Source organism: Ailuropoda melanoleuca, chromosome 11, assembly GCF_002007445.2.
Source record: "Ailuropoda melanoleuca isolate Jingjing chromosome 11, ASM200744v2, whole genome shotgun sequence".
NCBI classification, from domain to species: Eukaryota; Metazoa; Chordata; class Mammalia; order Carnivora; family Ursidae; genus Ailuropoda; species Ailuropoda melanoleuca.
Window position 1 is genome coordinate 26,580,532 of NC_048228.1, and position 14,734 is coordinate 26,595,265.

The following is a 14,734-nucleotide window of genomic DNA, read 5'->3' on the forward strand; positions in this document are numbered from 1 at the left end:
TCCTGGTCTGCTGAGCTGTGGAATAAAATGAGACTGTAACCTGTCATCATATTGGTGAATAATCAAATGAGTATAAATGGAAAGAAATTATAGATTAATTGGCATTCAAAAAGAATATTGCTCATGCATTCTTTATATAAACTTTAAGTTAAAAATAAGGTGCAATGAATGTATTGAATGTTTTCTATGTGTCCTTCAATAATCTAGGTGCTTTACGTAAGATTTCTTATCATTCAAAAATACTTCTAGGTAGATCTAAATCCTACTTTCAGATAAGGAAACAGACTAAGAGAAGTTGGACAATTTACCTCAAAGTCTGAACATTGATGGGTGAATTGGAATTCCACGTGTTTAAGACTCCAAAGCCCTTCCATTATACCACATTGCTTCCTAGATGTGATCAATGTTTCAAGTTATTCCTCATGTAAAACAGTTAAAATAGATTATCATACTCCATATCACTTATTATAAAATGAGCTAAATGTATGGTTGTAACTATATGTATGTGTGTGTGTTTGTGTGTGTAACACTAAGTTATTTTTGAACCATTCATATGTAAGACTGTCAGACACATGCATTTACACCACTTGACCTTTAAATTGAAATCTTTAAAACTGCTCTTGCTTTTGAAAATTCAACAAATCAGCAAAATGGGATCAGAGCATAAGATCAAAACTTTTTTTAAAGCCATAGCTTTATATTTCATATACATTTTTACAACCAGGAGTGCCTTCAATGTGGTTTCCTTTGAAGCAATTTATTAAGATTAAAAGACACATTTTAAAGGGATAAACTAAGTACTTTAAAATTAAATAAAGACAACTTCAGAATTTCAAATAAAGTAAAGCAAACAATTTCAGAGGGAAAAAGTAAATTTTCTCTGGCTCTTTTGTATACACTATGACCTTAAATGGACTCAACATCAGAAAACGTGGCTGCAGTGAACTAAATAAGTGACCTTGGGTCATTTCTTAGTCTCTTTGAACCTCAGCACCCTTATCTGTAAAATTAATGGGTTACGCTGAATGATCTCTTTCAGTCCCAAACAATTTTATGATTCTAAGAATCTCTGCATATAATTGGAGAAACAAACCAGTAACTATTAGTTTTAGATGAGCTTATTAGTTAAAAAAGTCAAAAGTATATCCCTATTATTAGCATGTTATAATATTAACTTAAGGGTCTCAGCAAAATTGGTTGCTATTGAATAGTTAGGTTAAAAGATACAGCTAATTTTATATACATATAAATCTGTCCTTAGTTACTAGATATATTTATTTATGTAATCTATACATTACAAATAAATACACATGAAACATGAAGGGAAATTTACATCTAAATATCAAATTTGCATGTTAAAGGAGTATCTCAGAGGAGAGAACAAAAATTTTATTTTTAAAGTTACAAATACCATTTCTGACAGAATAATGTTTGTTGTAGTAATATTAAAAATTACATATAAAGCAAAAATCTTAATAACTCCATCACTTAGAGATAATCTTTACTCAGCCACGCTTATAGGTACTTAAAATTTTTTTATTATTCCTTGCTCAGAAAAATGATGAATTGCTGTGCATACTATTTTATAATTTGCCTCTTCCATTTTAACAATGCATTTAAATGACTTCCCACATTAATAAATATTATCTAATGGCATTCTCCACCTTGTTTTCAAGATCAGTGGCTAGTCCTGCTGCCCTTACAGGGTCAATCTAAGAGAACTCTGATCTGTCAGATAGAGACCTAGATCAAGGGCAGGAAGTGTACCATTATTCCTACAACTTACATTAGCCTCTTCCTTGGGCTTTCCTCACACTGGGGTCTTTCTAAAACTGGACAAATGTGAAAACTTCCCATGTGGTGGTATATTTGTAAGGACTTTAGACATTATCTAATGTGATAGAGTTTGGAAAATTTGATATAACTTTTTAAATTTGGGGTTGACAACATCAGTACCATGGAACCTTACAGAGTAATCATAGGTAGTATAGCCAAACACAGATGATTGAGCATATATTCTATACATTTTCAAGTATATTATAGTGGCAACTATGCTTGGTTAATTCCAAAGGTACTTTTATGAAAATACCACATGCAAATTAAAATAATGTTTAAAGTAGAATAGCAGCCAACCCAAATGATCTTTGTGGGGAAGGGGGAGGGCTATTAAAATTCAGTTTTTGTCCATATGAACAGGCTTAATCTCAAATCTGGACTTTTAAAAAAACATTTCTCTGACTATTCCTAGCTATTTTTAGGAATATGGTTATAAATCATTTCTCTAATATTTTTTGAATTCAGAAATACCTGTAAATTGCATAGGGATGAATATTCCTAGACACAATTGACACTTGGCGCTGGAGGTTGGAGGTGGACTATGTATATCCAGATGCTAAAAATTATGGAGAATTTATAAAATTATTTTTGAAATACTTATAAAGCATCTTTTATTTAATTACTTTTTGTCTTTTAAAAAATTACTTTTTTTTTTTTTTTTTACAATTTACACATAGGATTCAATATCTAAAAATTGTTGCTTGAGAAAATCAGACTAAAATGTGTCTGGAAAGAAAGTGTGCATTAAATGTGTAGAGATTTCGGAATGATCAAAGCGTGTGCTACTTGATGGAAAACCATTCTTTTGACAGAACAAACATACACCTACTAAAGCATCATTCTGGCTTTTGCCTTAACATCAGCAGCGATGCAACCAGGGCTGCAAACAAGGGAGAGACATGAACAGGATGTTGACAACAGTTAATGGAAACTTTTCTTTCAGAAACCATGCCTAGATATGTGTCAATATCTCAAACATTTTCACTCTTGTATTTTGGCTTTAGGCTTCCATTCCTTCCAGGAGAGACAATTTCTTAATTTATCCAAGTATTTTTTCCGGAAATGTTCCTTTCTTTCACAAATATTTATAGGGCTCTGCCATGTATAGCATTACTTTAAAGTAATGCCCATCATATGGTACTTGTTTTTAAGGTTCATCTCCTAAGTTTCAGCAATTGTTTGGGCGGATAGGGAGATTTAAAAATAAAAGTCTTCATTTTTAAAGGTGTAGCATGTGAGTAAAGATGAATTTTGATTGATTTGCCAAAGGTCAGAAAGCAAGTCAAAGGTAGTCTTTGACCCGAGCTCCAATTTGCTGAAATCAGCTCAGTGTTCTTAATCACTTATATGTATTGATCAATTGATATTTTTTTCCTCGATTACCTGTCTGAGAATTAAAGTGACTCGTAGATCCTATTTTTATTTGCAACTCGTCAATTAATTAATCATTTAGTGCATATGATTTCTAAAAATGTAGTATTATTTGGTATAACCCACCTCTGGTTTGAAATCAAACCAGCAGAGAAATAACATAGGTGGCATGCAAACATTTTTTTTTTCTTTTCAGTAGGGAGCCTACTTTCTGAGTCAGGTAGATGAAATAAGTTGCTTTCATGTATTTTGATTTATAAACATGGACAGTCTATGATCTAGCAACTAAAAAAAAAATATTGGCCAGTTTCTGCAGGACTCTAGCATTGCAGCAGTGTGGTGATGGATATTCGATATTTTTAATGTCATATTTACAGGGCCTCTGATAAGTCCCATAGCAGCCCCTTCCCGGTCCTTCCAGACAAATTTCTTTCATCTTGCTTACTGTGCTTTTATTTTTATTAATTAATTTATTTATTTTTTAAAGATTTTATTTATTTATTCAACAGAGATAGAGACAGCCAGCGAGAGAGGGAACACAAAGCAGGGGGAGTGGGAGAGGAAGAAGCAGGCTCATAGTGGAGGAGCCTGATGTGGGGCTCGATCCCATAACGCCGGGATCATGCCCTGAGCCGAAGGCAGGCGCTTAACCGCTGTGCCACCCAGGCGCCCCTGTGCTTTTAAATTCCCCTTACTTAGGGATAAAGATTTGTCTTCTACGATTAGTGATGACTTACTTAATAGGAAGTAACCCAGGTAGAGTTGGCACATTATGTGCTGTACAGAAGTGATTAGAGGCGTTTCTCCAAGATGCAGGGCTTGATACATGGTTAGAAGGAAACCAGATAAAACGAAGATGTGGAAGCAGGAAGCAAAAAGGAGACTTGGGGGTACTGAAGAGAGTTCCCATTTTCTGAGAATCCTGCTTGCTGATGCCCGCTAAGATTGAGGAATGTGAGTAAGCACAGTGACTCCGCTATCCATTCAGGTGAAGATGGTAAGAAAGTTAAAGCTAGGGTGCCTGGGTGGCTCATTTGCTTGAGCTTCTGATTTTTTATTTCGGCTCAGGTCATGATCTCAGGGTCGTGGGATAGAACCCCACATGGATCTCCATGCTGGGTGTGGAATCTGCTTGAGATTTTTCTCTCCCTCTCCCTCTGCCCCTCCCTCCACTCAAGCTCTCACTCTCTCTCAAAATAAATAAATAAAATCGATGAAAGGAAGAAAGAGAAAGAAAGAAAGAAAGAAAGAAGAAAGAAAGAAAGAAAGAAAGAAAGAAAGAAAGAAAGAAAGAAAGAAAAGAAAAAGAAAAAAGGAAAAGAAAAAGAAAGAAAGAAAGGTAGTTCAAGCTGATGGTGCAAAGCCAGCTTCCTGGCAGGACTCTGCTGTAGGCGCTCCATGAAGAACAATGGCTGTGTATTCAGGTCTCAAGTCTCACAGAGCTTTAGAACTAGAAGGGGGTGATGTTGAGTACTTTGCAAGAATGATTTCACTAGTTTCTAACAGATTATGATTTCACTCATATGTGGAATTAAAAACAACGGCAACAAAGGAACAGAGGGGAGGAAAAAAAACCAGGCAAACCAAGAAACAGACTCTTAACTATAGAGAACAAACTGAGGGTTGCTGCAGGGGAAGTGGGTGGGGGATGGGGTAAAAACGGGTGATGCGGATTAAGGAGGGCACTTGTGATGAGCACTAAGTGTCATACATAACTGACGAATCACTAAATTCTACACCTGAATCTAATGTGATGTTTGTTAAGAAAAATTAGGAAGCATTATTTTCATGTTGACCTTCCTACGATGGCCCCCATGGTGACTCTGGTCCCATATTTTCTGCTGTCACTCTTTTATTCAATGTTATGATAGCTGGCCCCAGCTAGTCCTCTTTCTTGCATGAACTATTTCCTGCTCCTTTAGGTCTAGAGAGCCTGATGCTATGAAACATGTCAATATTGCTACCTCTCTTCACCATCTTTCTCTTTTTCTTTCTTTTCTTTCTTTCTTTCTTTTTCTTTCTTTTTCTTTCTTTCTTTCTTTCTTTCTTTCTTTCTTTCTTTCTTTTCTTTCTTTCTTTCTTTTTCTTCTTTCTTTCTTTCTTTTTCTCTTTCTTTCTTTCTTTCTTTCATTTATTGGTAAGCCACAGAAATTTCACTTTTATATTATGGCTTTCCAGGTCCTTAATTAAAAGGTTAAACTGAAGTGCATATATTTCTGAAATTTATGAGCACTTTTATTGTATATTTTTTCTTTATCAGCCAGCTCTCACTTTGTTCTGTTTCCTGCTTTTGTTCTTTTCTTTCTAAGAAGATACAAGATCTTCAGTTCAATAAGAAAGGTAGTTGGTATAATAGCGTTTGGTAGAAAAGAAATATAAAAATACAGATGAGAGAATACTCTAGTCGTGTCATTTTGTAGTTCACTGTGTTATTTCCCCTCCCAGCCCCTGTAAATACACTCTTCATGTTTACCATATCCTCTCTCACAGTCTCCTTCACTTGGTTAACACCTATAGCTTTCTTCTCCACCCCACCTTCTCCTTGAGTAGCCTGGGGCTTACTTAAAAATAAAGTCTTAAAAAAATCATTTTAGATAATAAGTTTGTATAATGTACAAATAATGTCATATTTGTTTATATATATATATCTTGCTATATATATATATCACAGTTGCGTGTAACACCCAGTGCTAATTACATACTTACATACTTCCTTAAGTGGTTCTGGGTACCCTGGGCTTTGTGCTATTTTCACTGCCATCACACTGTTGATATTGCCACAACACTGGGAATTATTCGAGGGCAATAATACATGTTTGCATGCCTTACTGTTAAATCTTACAGTTTGGTAAGGAAATGTATTAAATATTTGCAGGTAAGAAGAGACATAGCAAGGAAGGAAGGAAAGAAGGGAGGAAGGAAAGATGGAAGAAAAAGAAAATACAGTTTGTAAGTGATTAATGAACATTAAGTAATGCCATTTTTCCTTCAGATTTTAACTCCACAGTGCTGTGACTATTTTTATTGGTTCATCAAAACACAGCCGGAGGCTGGTGGATGGAGCAGTTATCTACTCTAAGCACAGCCTCAGAAGTGGAACATTTTTATTTTGGTTTTTAAAAGTAATATGCTGACATGATAGTTGGTAACATAATGACGGAAAAGGACAAGATGAACCAGTGTGAAATCCAGACCCTGCAACGGGGAGAGAAAGGCACCCCCAGCAGCCTGCTCCCTTGCTGAAGTGTCTCCTAGACAAGTGCGTGTTTAAGAGTCGGCCTGACGACGATGGTGATGAGGACAGCAGCAATGGCAGTAGTTCCCACAGTCCTTCCTTTCCATATCACAATACACACGTTCCCTGGGTCTAAGGGTAGTTCGGATTTACTCTGGTTTCCTTTTATACGACCTCATTTAACGCAGCTGGAGTACAGAGGAAACTCAGTATCATAAGGAACTTCAGAAATTTGGAAGCAGTGCTTACATCCTTTGTGGCCCGTGTGGAATGGTGCCTAAATGCCCTCTTTCTGTGAAAATGCCTATTATTTGTGATTTATCAAGCTAGTGTTAACTCTTCACTAGATTATGTATTTCCGCAGACTGCAAAACGAGGATTGACACTACCCACTTTTCAACCGTGACTCAGCTGTTGGTGGCTAGATTGCTAAAGATGCCGAGGATTTCTTTTAAACACTAGTCCTAGAGGAGTCCCCAGCTCCACTGATTCTCCACTCTCCTTCTGAGAAACGCTGCTGAAGGCATTTCCTGTTTCCTCTGCACTTCTTTCAGATTTCTGTGACATACTTAATCTGGGTCTTGTGCCCTGTCAACTTTTAATAGTTATAATTGCCCAACTATCTGCTCTCGTGTGATCATAAAATCCTTTTAACATTTCACTTTTCCCCTCAAGAAAATGTATCCCGGTTTCCGGGACGTGACCTTCAGCTTCTTTCGTAAATACGCAGGCAGAGAATTCATTCAGGCTCTCAGCAACGGCAGCCTCATCTGTCACTGGCTTCCCACTCATCCCCTTAATGGCCCTACGGATGCCTTGCTGGGTTGTGTGCTTTTAATGTCAAAAAAGAGGTTTGTCCTCTGATTTGGTAATTTCTTTGCCTCTTTTTCTCCCCTGGGTCCTTTTAGAGTTCCCTTCCAACGTAGAGAGGATTTGATTTTCTATTCCTTTAAAAATTCTGGATCTTGAAAAACGGAGGGGGAGACTTTTCTTTGCGGCATCATTCTAGAGACATTACTTTTCCACTTTGATCTTGTAAAATGCTAAACAAATTTACCACTTATTAGTGGGACTGGCATTCTGGGTGATGCTATGTTTTTAAAAACCACTTCCTTGCAATGTACCTTGACCTTAATTCAGTGGCTTGTCTCTTTTTGAATTAATGATTACATGCTGTATTTTATTTTCTGTCTTCCTAAATTTCCGTGTTGTCTCTAAACACCTCTAGCTTCTATTTGGGATTAAATCATACGCGTAATGAGATTTAATCACTGCTTTCCTTATTCTCTCCTTTCTTTGAGTCCTAAGTATTATTTAATCCTAACTGTGGCCCTCTTTTGTCCCCTTTCGGATTGAGGTACACATTAAATGAGAAAGCAGCTTTGCACCAGCTCCAGCCCTGCTTCTCCACCTGATGTAATCCTGTCCTTTGCGCAGGTAATTAAAATCTTCCACTGTTACCACCCTGCCCTTTTCTTGCTGTATGTGCGCGTGGTATTTCAGAGTTCATTTCTGCAGAGACAGCTTATAACATTACTGTTACCACATTTTAAACCAATTTCTAATACGTAACTCCCGTCCTTCCTCATGGCTTGTTTCAGAAAACTGTCATTCAGGAATTATCAAATTTCCCAGTAAACAAAGCCGCGTATCTTTTCATTTCTGCTGATTCTCACGAATATGAGTGCCTTCATACAGAGTCGTCATTAAAGGGCCTATAAAGCCCCAGGATTCATGTGCTAACGTTAACAGGGTTTTGTTAAACCATAATTGAGCACTTTGGGTAAGCAGCTACACACGGTGACCAGGACATCATCAGGGATACACGCACACGTCGCCTGTGAGCCGATGACCTTAGAAAATGGCCGCATATTTTAAAAAGAAACAGAGCCCTGCGTCCGAAGGAAATCCTGAAAACCTAGGACGGGCTCTGGATTGTCTGCGGCCGCCGCTTCCAGGCTGGGCCCGCCCCGCCCCCACCTCCGCAAGCTTTTCCTCCGCGGCGGGCGGACCGCACGCCGCCCCTCCCCCACCTGGGCCCCTCCCCCACCCGGCCCGGCCCCGGAGCCCGGCTGGCAGGGCCCAGCTCGCCACCCCTGAGCGCCAGGCTCGTGCGGGCACTTAATGTCCTGCTCAGAGAGGACAGTGCTGCAGGGAGAGGAGAGCGTTTGATTTCTCATTTCACCTGGGAGAAAACCAGCGTCAGGAGCAAGGTGCCTCTTTGTCCTTGATGCTTGACTGCATCGTCACTCACCTGCCGCCTCCGGGTAGCCCGGGGAAGTGGGGTCCCGGTCCCCCAGGCGAAGGTGGAACTTGGAATCGGGACCCTTGACCCGAGTTTCACAGAGCAGCTCTTCTCAAAGGGTATGCCCACGTTTTCCAAAGTGATAATGCAACAGAAAGGGACGGAATTTTCACTTACTTTTTGAAAACAAGCGACCTACATCTGTTTAAGACGGAGTGGGGGAGGGGAATTCTAAGGAACCAGAGAATATCAAATTCTAAAGGTAACTTCTTTCGGGCCTCAGAAAACAAGCTTTAATTCTTTTTATTTATCTCGTGGAAGGCAGGAGGCAGATACTTGGGAAAGGAAAGAAGGACATGGATGAGGGAATTGAGGGAAAGAAAAATTGAGGGCCGGGGCTGTTAGGCCAAGGTTGCTGTTCTAGTTGCCAGGAAACCTCCTTCACCTTGTTTTGATACCACCCAGAGCTGGCTCAGGCTGACCAGCTGAATTCTGAACATGTCAGCGTGACAGAGGCCGGGTGACAAGCTCTCAGCAATGTTGTAAGAGACGGCCTCCGTTTCTCCACCTGAGGGAGGCTAGACTAAATCATGTCTTAGCATCTTCTCGTTGCGACTTTCCCCTGATTAACTATGCGCTCAGGATGCAGGGCCCAGGCAAACGGGGAGGTCGTATGGTCCACTTGTTATGAATCCAGACTCTGGGGGCTGATGTCTGTGTTCCAGCCCCGACACTGTTGCTTCTCCATGAGGTGAGTAATTGCTTTTTTGTGCTTCAGTTTCTCCATCAGTAAAGTGGAAACAGTACCTCTTAGGGCTATTATAATGGCTTAATGAGATGATACACATAAGTCACTTAGAACACTGCCTAGAATATAGTAAGCACTCAAGAAACATTGGCTGTCATAATATTCTTTTTGATGAATTGGAGGAAAGAATTGGTAATTAAAATTCATCTTCCTACTATTTGCTATTGTGACATTACCAAATTTGGTTAGTATTAAGTATCACTGGGACTGACATTTTCCACATTCTATCAAAATTGGTAGAAAATCCAACCTAAAGTTTGTATTTTAAAAAACGAGCTTAAACAAAGACATCTCTGTACCTTGGTGAGGTCAAGTTGGTACTTTTGCCATTCATACGCCTATAAATCCTTGTTTCCTTCAAACTCTGAAGACTATTAATAACACTTTATCATGCACAATGCTTTCATGAATGTCATATTTGATCTTCAGCCCTGATGTTCAGATGGCATGGCGATTATTCCCATTTTACAGAGTCGGAATTAGGCTCACAGGGGTTCATTTTCACAGCTGTTAAGAGATAAAAGCTGAGGAGTCGTAAGTCTTCTGATTTTAAATCCTGCACTTTCTCACTAGGAACTGTGTTTCCTCCATGGGAGATGTGGCATTGAGTGGGACGTAGATTGGAAAGATGGAAAGGATGAATGAGGTGGCAAGAGAGAAGGAAGGAAATACATACATGTGCAGAATAATATATTATTTGTGTTTGTACCCTGCATCGTCAGAAACACGTTGTTGAAAGGAAACTACCATAGACCCTAACATCTGAAATATTCAGCGTCAGGGCCCTAGTTCTATTTAAAGACACATCAGGGGGGTGCCTGGGTGGCTCAGTTGTTTAAGCATATGACTCTTGATTTTGGCTCAGGTCATGATCTCAGGGTCGTGAGATCAAGCCCCACGTTAGGCTCCATGTTGGGTGCGGAGCCTGCCTGGGATATTCTTTCTCTCTCTCTCTCATTCTCTCTCTCTCCCTCTTTTTCCCCTTCCCCCTTCCCCTCCCGCATGCATGCTCTCTCTCTCTTAAAATAAATAAAATAATAAAATGAAATAAAATAATTAAAATGAAATAAAATAAAATACACATCAGGGAAAAGCATGACCCTGACTCCTGGCCTTCACCCACCAGCCCAGATACAAACAGAAGTATCTTTCTCAAAGACTTCTTGTCTTTTCTGTCTCAGTTTCTCTTGTATTTGAAACATTTACTTATATAATTCCAAGCAAGCTTTATTGGGAGAACAAATTGAGAGTTTGGCTGAGAGTTTTGAACTGCGATGCGCTAAACACAACCTGTTCAGTTACGGCTGTTGGGCACAGAGATTATGGACACCTGTACTTCAGAGCCAGTGCAGGATACCATTTCCCTTTAATGTAAAACTGTTGACTTTAACCTATAGGCTTTATTTGACTTGGCCCCTTGTTACCTTAGAGATCAGCGATCTTCCTTTACACCCTCATAGCAACTAGGAGCTACTAAGAAGCATTTGGTCAGATTTTTAACTGCCAAAGGCAGGGGGGTGTGTGAAAGAGAGAGAGAGACAGAGACAGAGTCTACTTATTTTCTTTCCCAACCCATCCTCTTTAATATATTTATAAGTTTTTCTCTACACAGGATTTGAACTCAGGGTCTTTCTTAAGTGGGCACTTGAAATGGCCTGAAAGAATACCAGAAGCCATGGTGTAGATTGGCAGTTACCTACGTTATGTACTCTGGACCATTAATTGGATCAGCCACCCAACTCTAGGGTAGAGATTTCAGGAGGAGAGATAGCTTAATGCTTGGCCCAACTCTCTGCTTGAAGACTTCCAAGGAAAGGGAATTTTATATTTTCACAAAACATACCTAACCTCACCAGAAAGGGAAGATGCAGTGAATCTGTTTTAAATATTGTCCTGTCTTGAAATTGAGAGGGATTTCTGTCCTCTATTTCTAGGAGCACTATTAGATTTTTCTTTCTTAAGCATATCAATAAATATGATACTGATAGAGAATGAAGAAACATGTCCTCATTAAGATGGAAATTATGAGAGAAAGGGAGAGCTGGCATCTCCTGGGGATTAAGGAAAAGCAATATCTGGGAGGGACACCAAAGGATTTAGCAGGAAAGAATGAAGTTCAAAGCTCTAAAACCAGTGAGATTATGGGAACTGAGTAGGATTGCAGGATGATGTAGGACCACAGAGATCATAGAAATAGAACTGGAAATCATTATGAGGGATTTAGGGTAATTTGTAAAAAATTTGGTATTTTTGTGACTTGATGTTCATTGCATTATATAATTCTAAATTTTACTGATGTTATTTTATATGAATTTAGCAACTATCTTATATGTTCTTTTATAAGAACTTGGAATTGCCCATGCTGAGCTGTTCAAGGACATTATTTCCCCAGTTTGGAGATCAAGTCAATTGCAGTTCTACTTAAAAATACCTTGCAATTATGTGGAAAGGCATGGTTCTGCTATAAGCGTTATAGTATACTTTGCATTTCCAACCCTAGAAGCCAGGTCATGTAACATCCTCTGCAGTGGTTGAGAAACAAAGGTTTAATCCTTGAATGAGTCTATACTAAAAAGGTGGAGAGTCTTGTGCTGAAAACAGTGAGATTAAAATCTACATTATGAATGAGACTCCTTCCCTACTTGAATCTGAGAACAGGGGTGGCAAGACCACATCTCCCAGATAGGAAAGTGAAGCATTCCTTTTGGTAGAAGATATGCTAGAAGTACTGAGCATAATGGTCCAGGCTGATTGCCTTACATTGCAGAGAACCAGTAAATAAGCCCAGGCGGTGGAAGAAGAGCATCCAAGCAACTTCTTAGCACCCCAACTGAAATGTCAACAGAAAACCAAGCACCCCAGAAACATGAAGGCAAAAAAATTCTCATAAGGTGGAAGACAGAGCACAAATAAGTCAATGACATAAAAGGTTTGAAGAATCATGAAACAGTTCAGAGAGTAGAAATTTTTAATTTGTAATTGGGGTGTTCAATAAATAGTGAAGATGCTGTGCCCTTGAAATAAGAAGAGGAGGCTATTTTAAATGGGAGAAGAACATAAGATTACTCTTGGAAATAACCACAGGGACAAAGCATCTAAAGGATTAAATTATGAAGTTTAGCAAATCTCTCCCAAAATGGGAAAGATATAGAATAAAATTAGGAGTTCACTGTAGAAGATAAACATTCAAAAAATAGAGGTTAAAAAAGAGACAGCTGAAAAAAAAATTAAGAAGATTATCAAATACATTATTTTAAAATATTTTTTTAGAATTTAAGGAGATAATTTTCAGATTGGAAGGAACTGTTAAGAAGGTCTTGGCACATAACTGTCCCAAAAAGATGATTCTAAAACTTTATGGGAGGGGCACCTGGGTGACTCATTCGGTGAAGCTTTGAACTCTTGACTTTGGCTCAGGTTGTGATCTCAGGGTGGTGAGATCTAGCCCCGCATCTGGCTCCATGCTGAGCGTGAAGTCTGCCTGGGATTCTCTCTCTCTCTCCCTTCTTCCCTCCCTCTGCCTCTCCCTCACTCCTGTGCTTTCTCTCTCTCTCTCTCAAAAAAAAAAAATAATAATAATAAAATAAAATAAAAATAGAACTATGAGAAAAAACAAAAAGCAGATTTCATAAAAGGATTGGGAATCATAGTAGCATCAGACTTCTCAAAACTAACTCTGGAAACTAGGGGGGGAAAGCAGAGATGCCTTCAAAACCCTGAGGGAAATCATTTTATTTTATTTATTTTATTTTATTTTATTTATTTTTTAAATTTTTATTTATTTGGGAAAGAGAGAGAGGGCATGAGCTGGGGGAGGGGAAGGGAGAGAGAGAATCTCAAGCAGACTCCCCACTGAATGTGGAGTCCCATGTGGGGCTCCATCCCAGGACCCTGAGATCATGACCTGAGCTGAAGTCAGATGCTTAACGGACTGAGCCACCCAGGCGCCCCAGGGAAATCATTTTAAAAGGGAATATATAGAATTCTCATATGCAGTTGAATTCTCAATCAAATGTAAGTGTAATTATAAAGACAACATTGGATATGCAAAATCTAAAGAAACCTGCCTCCCATTTGCTCTTAGGAAGTTACAAGAATCTGTGTTTACCAACAGAAGGGTGTGAATGAAGTAGGAGGCAGATCTGGGGTGTGAGAAACTAAAATCCGTATTAAGAGAGCAGTATGCAGAGAAAGAAAAGTAAGAAAGAAGACAAGGGGGAAAGTAGCTATAAAAGAATGTACAGAGGATCATTATAATATTATACAGCTGAACCATGATACTATTTACATAGCTTTAATGTTAAAATTGAATATTACTGCAACCAAAAATTATTATATGGTTATTAGGAAGCTGATGTAAAGAGAGATGTGTGTGCATGCGGAGAGAAAAGTTGCAGGTGATATAAAGGAGATAGATTTTCATCTTCCAGAGTAAGAAGTCAATAAATAATATCTAAAACTGTAAAATCAAGAAATTTTTCAATGTATATTTAGGCGTGTGGAAGAAAATACTAAAAAAAATAGTTAAAATGATTAGAAGCATTTGTCTTTAAGCAGTTGAGAGATTGCTTTTTTGTTGTTGTTGCTCTTGATGTTATTGTTATAAACTGTGTGGAACTATTTATAAATTTCATGGCGAAAAATTCAAAGCAGGAAATTTCCATACTACTAGAATGAGTAGTGAGAACATGACTGCTATGTTTTGCTTGAGCAGAGAATTTAAAAATTAATAGTAGCAGATTGCTAATCAAAGTGTTTGAGGTATTTACTGAGAAAAAGAAATTTCTGAATTGTCCCCATAATGTTGAAAATGCCTTTTCTATGAACAATTTGCTGATAAACTTAACATCGTGGTAGCCAAGTCTTAATGCACATGGAATCCACATTTGCAGGCAACAAAGAAATTATACATAAATTTATGAAACTTTCTTATAGGGAAAAGGTATGTTGCTTACAAAGGAAACAGAAGTATCAAATTACAGATGCGTTCTGACGGAACAAATATCAATACTTTTATTTGGTGTCGACCTGGAGGGGTTATATTCTCTTCCTGAAACCTAGTTAGTCAAGTCTTCTGCTTTTGGCATCCACACAGTACCTTATACATGGTGAGCATTCAATAACTTTCTTTGAAATGAGTAATTAAATAAGTAAATGAATAAAATTTTGGAAGGGATTTGGAGAAGTTAAAGCAAACCAGAGAGAAAAGGGCCTGTTCTATTTAAAAAGACTTACGTCA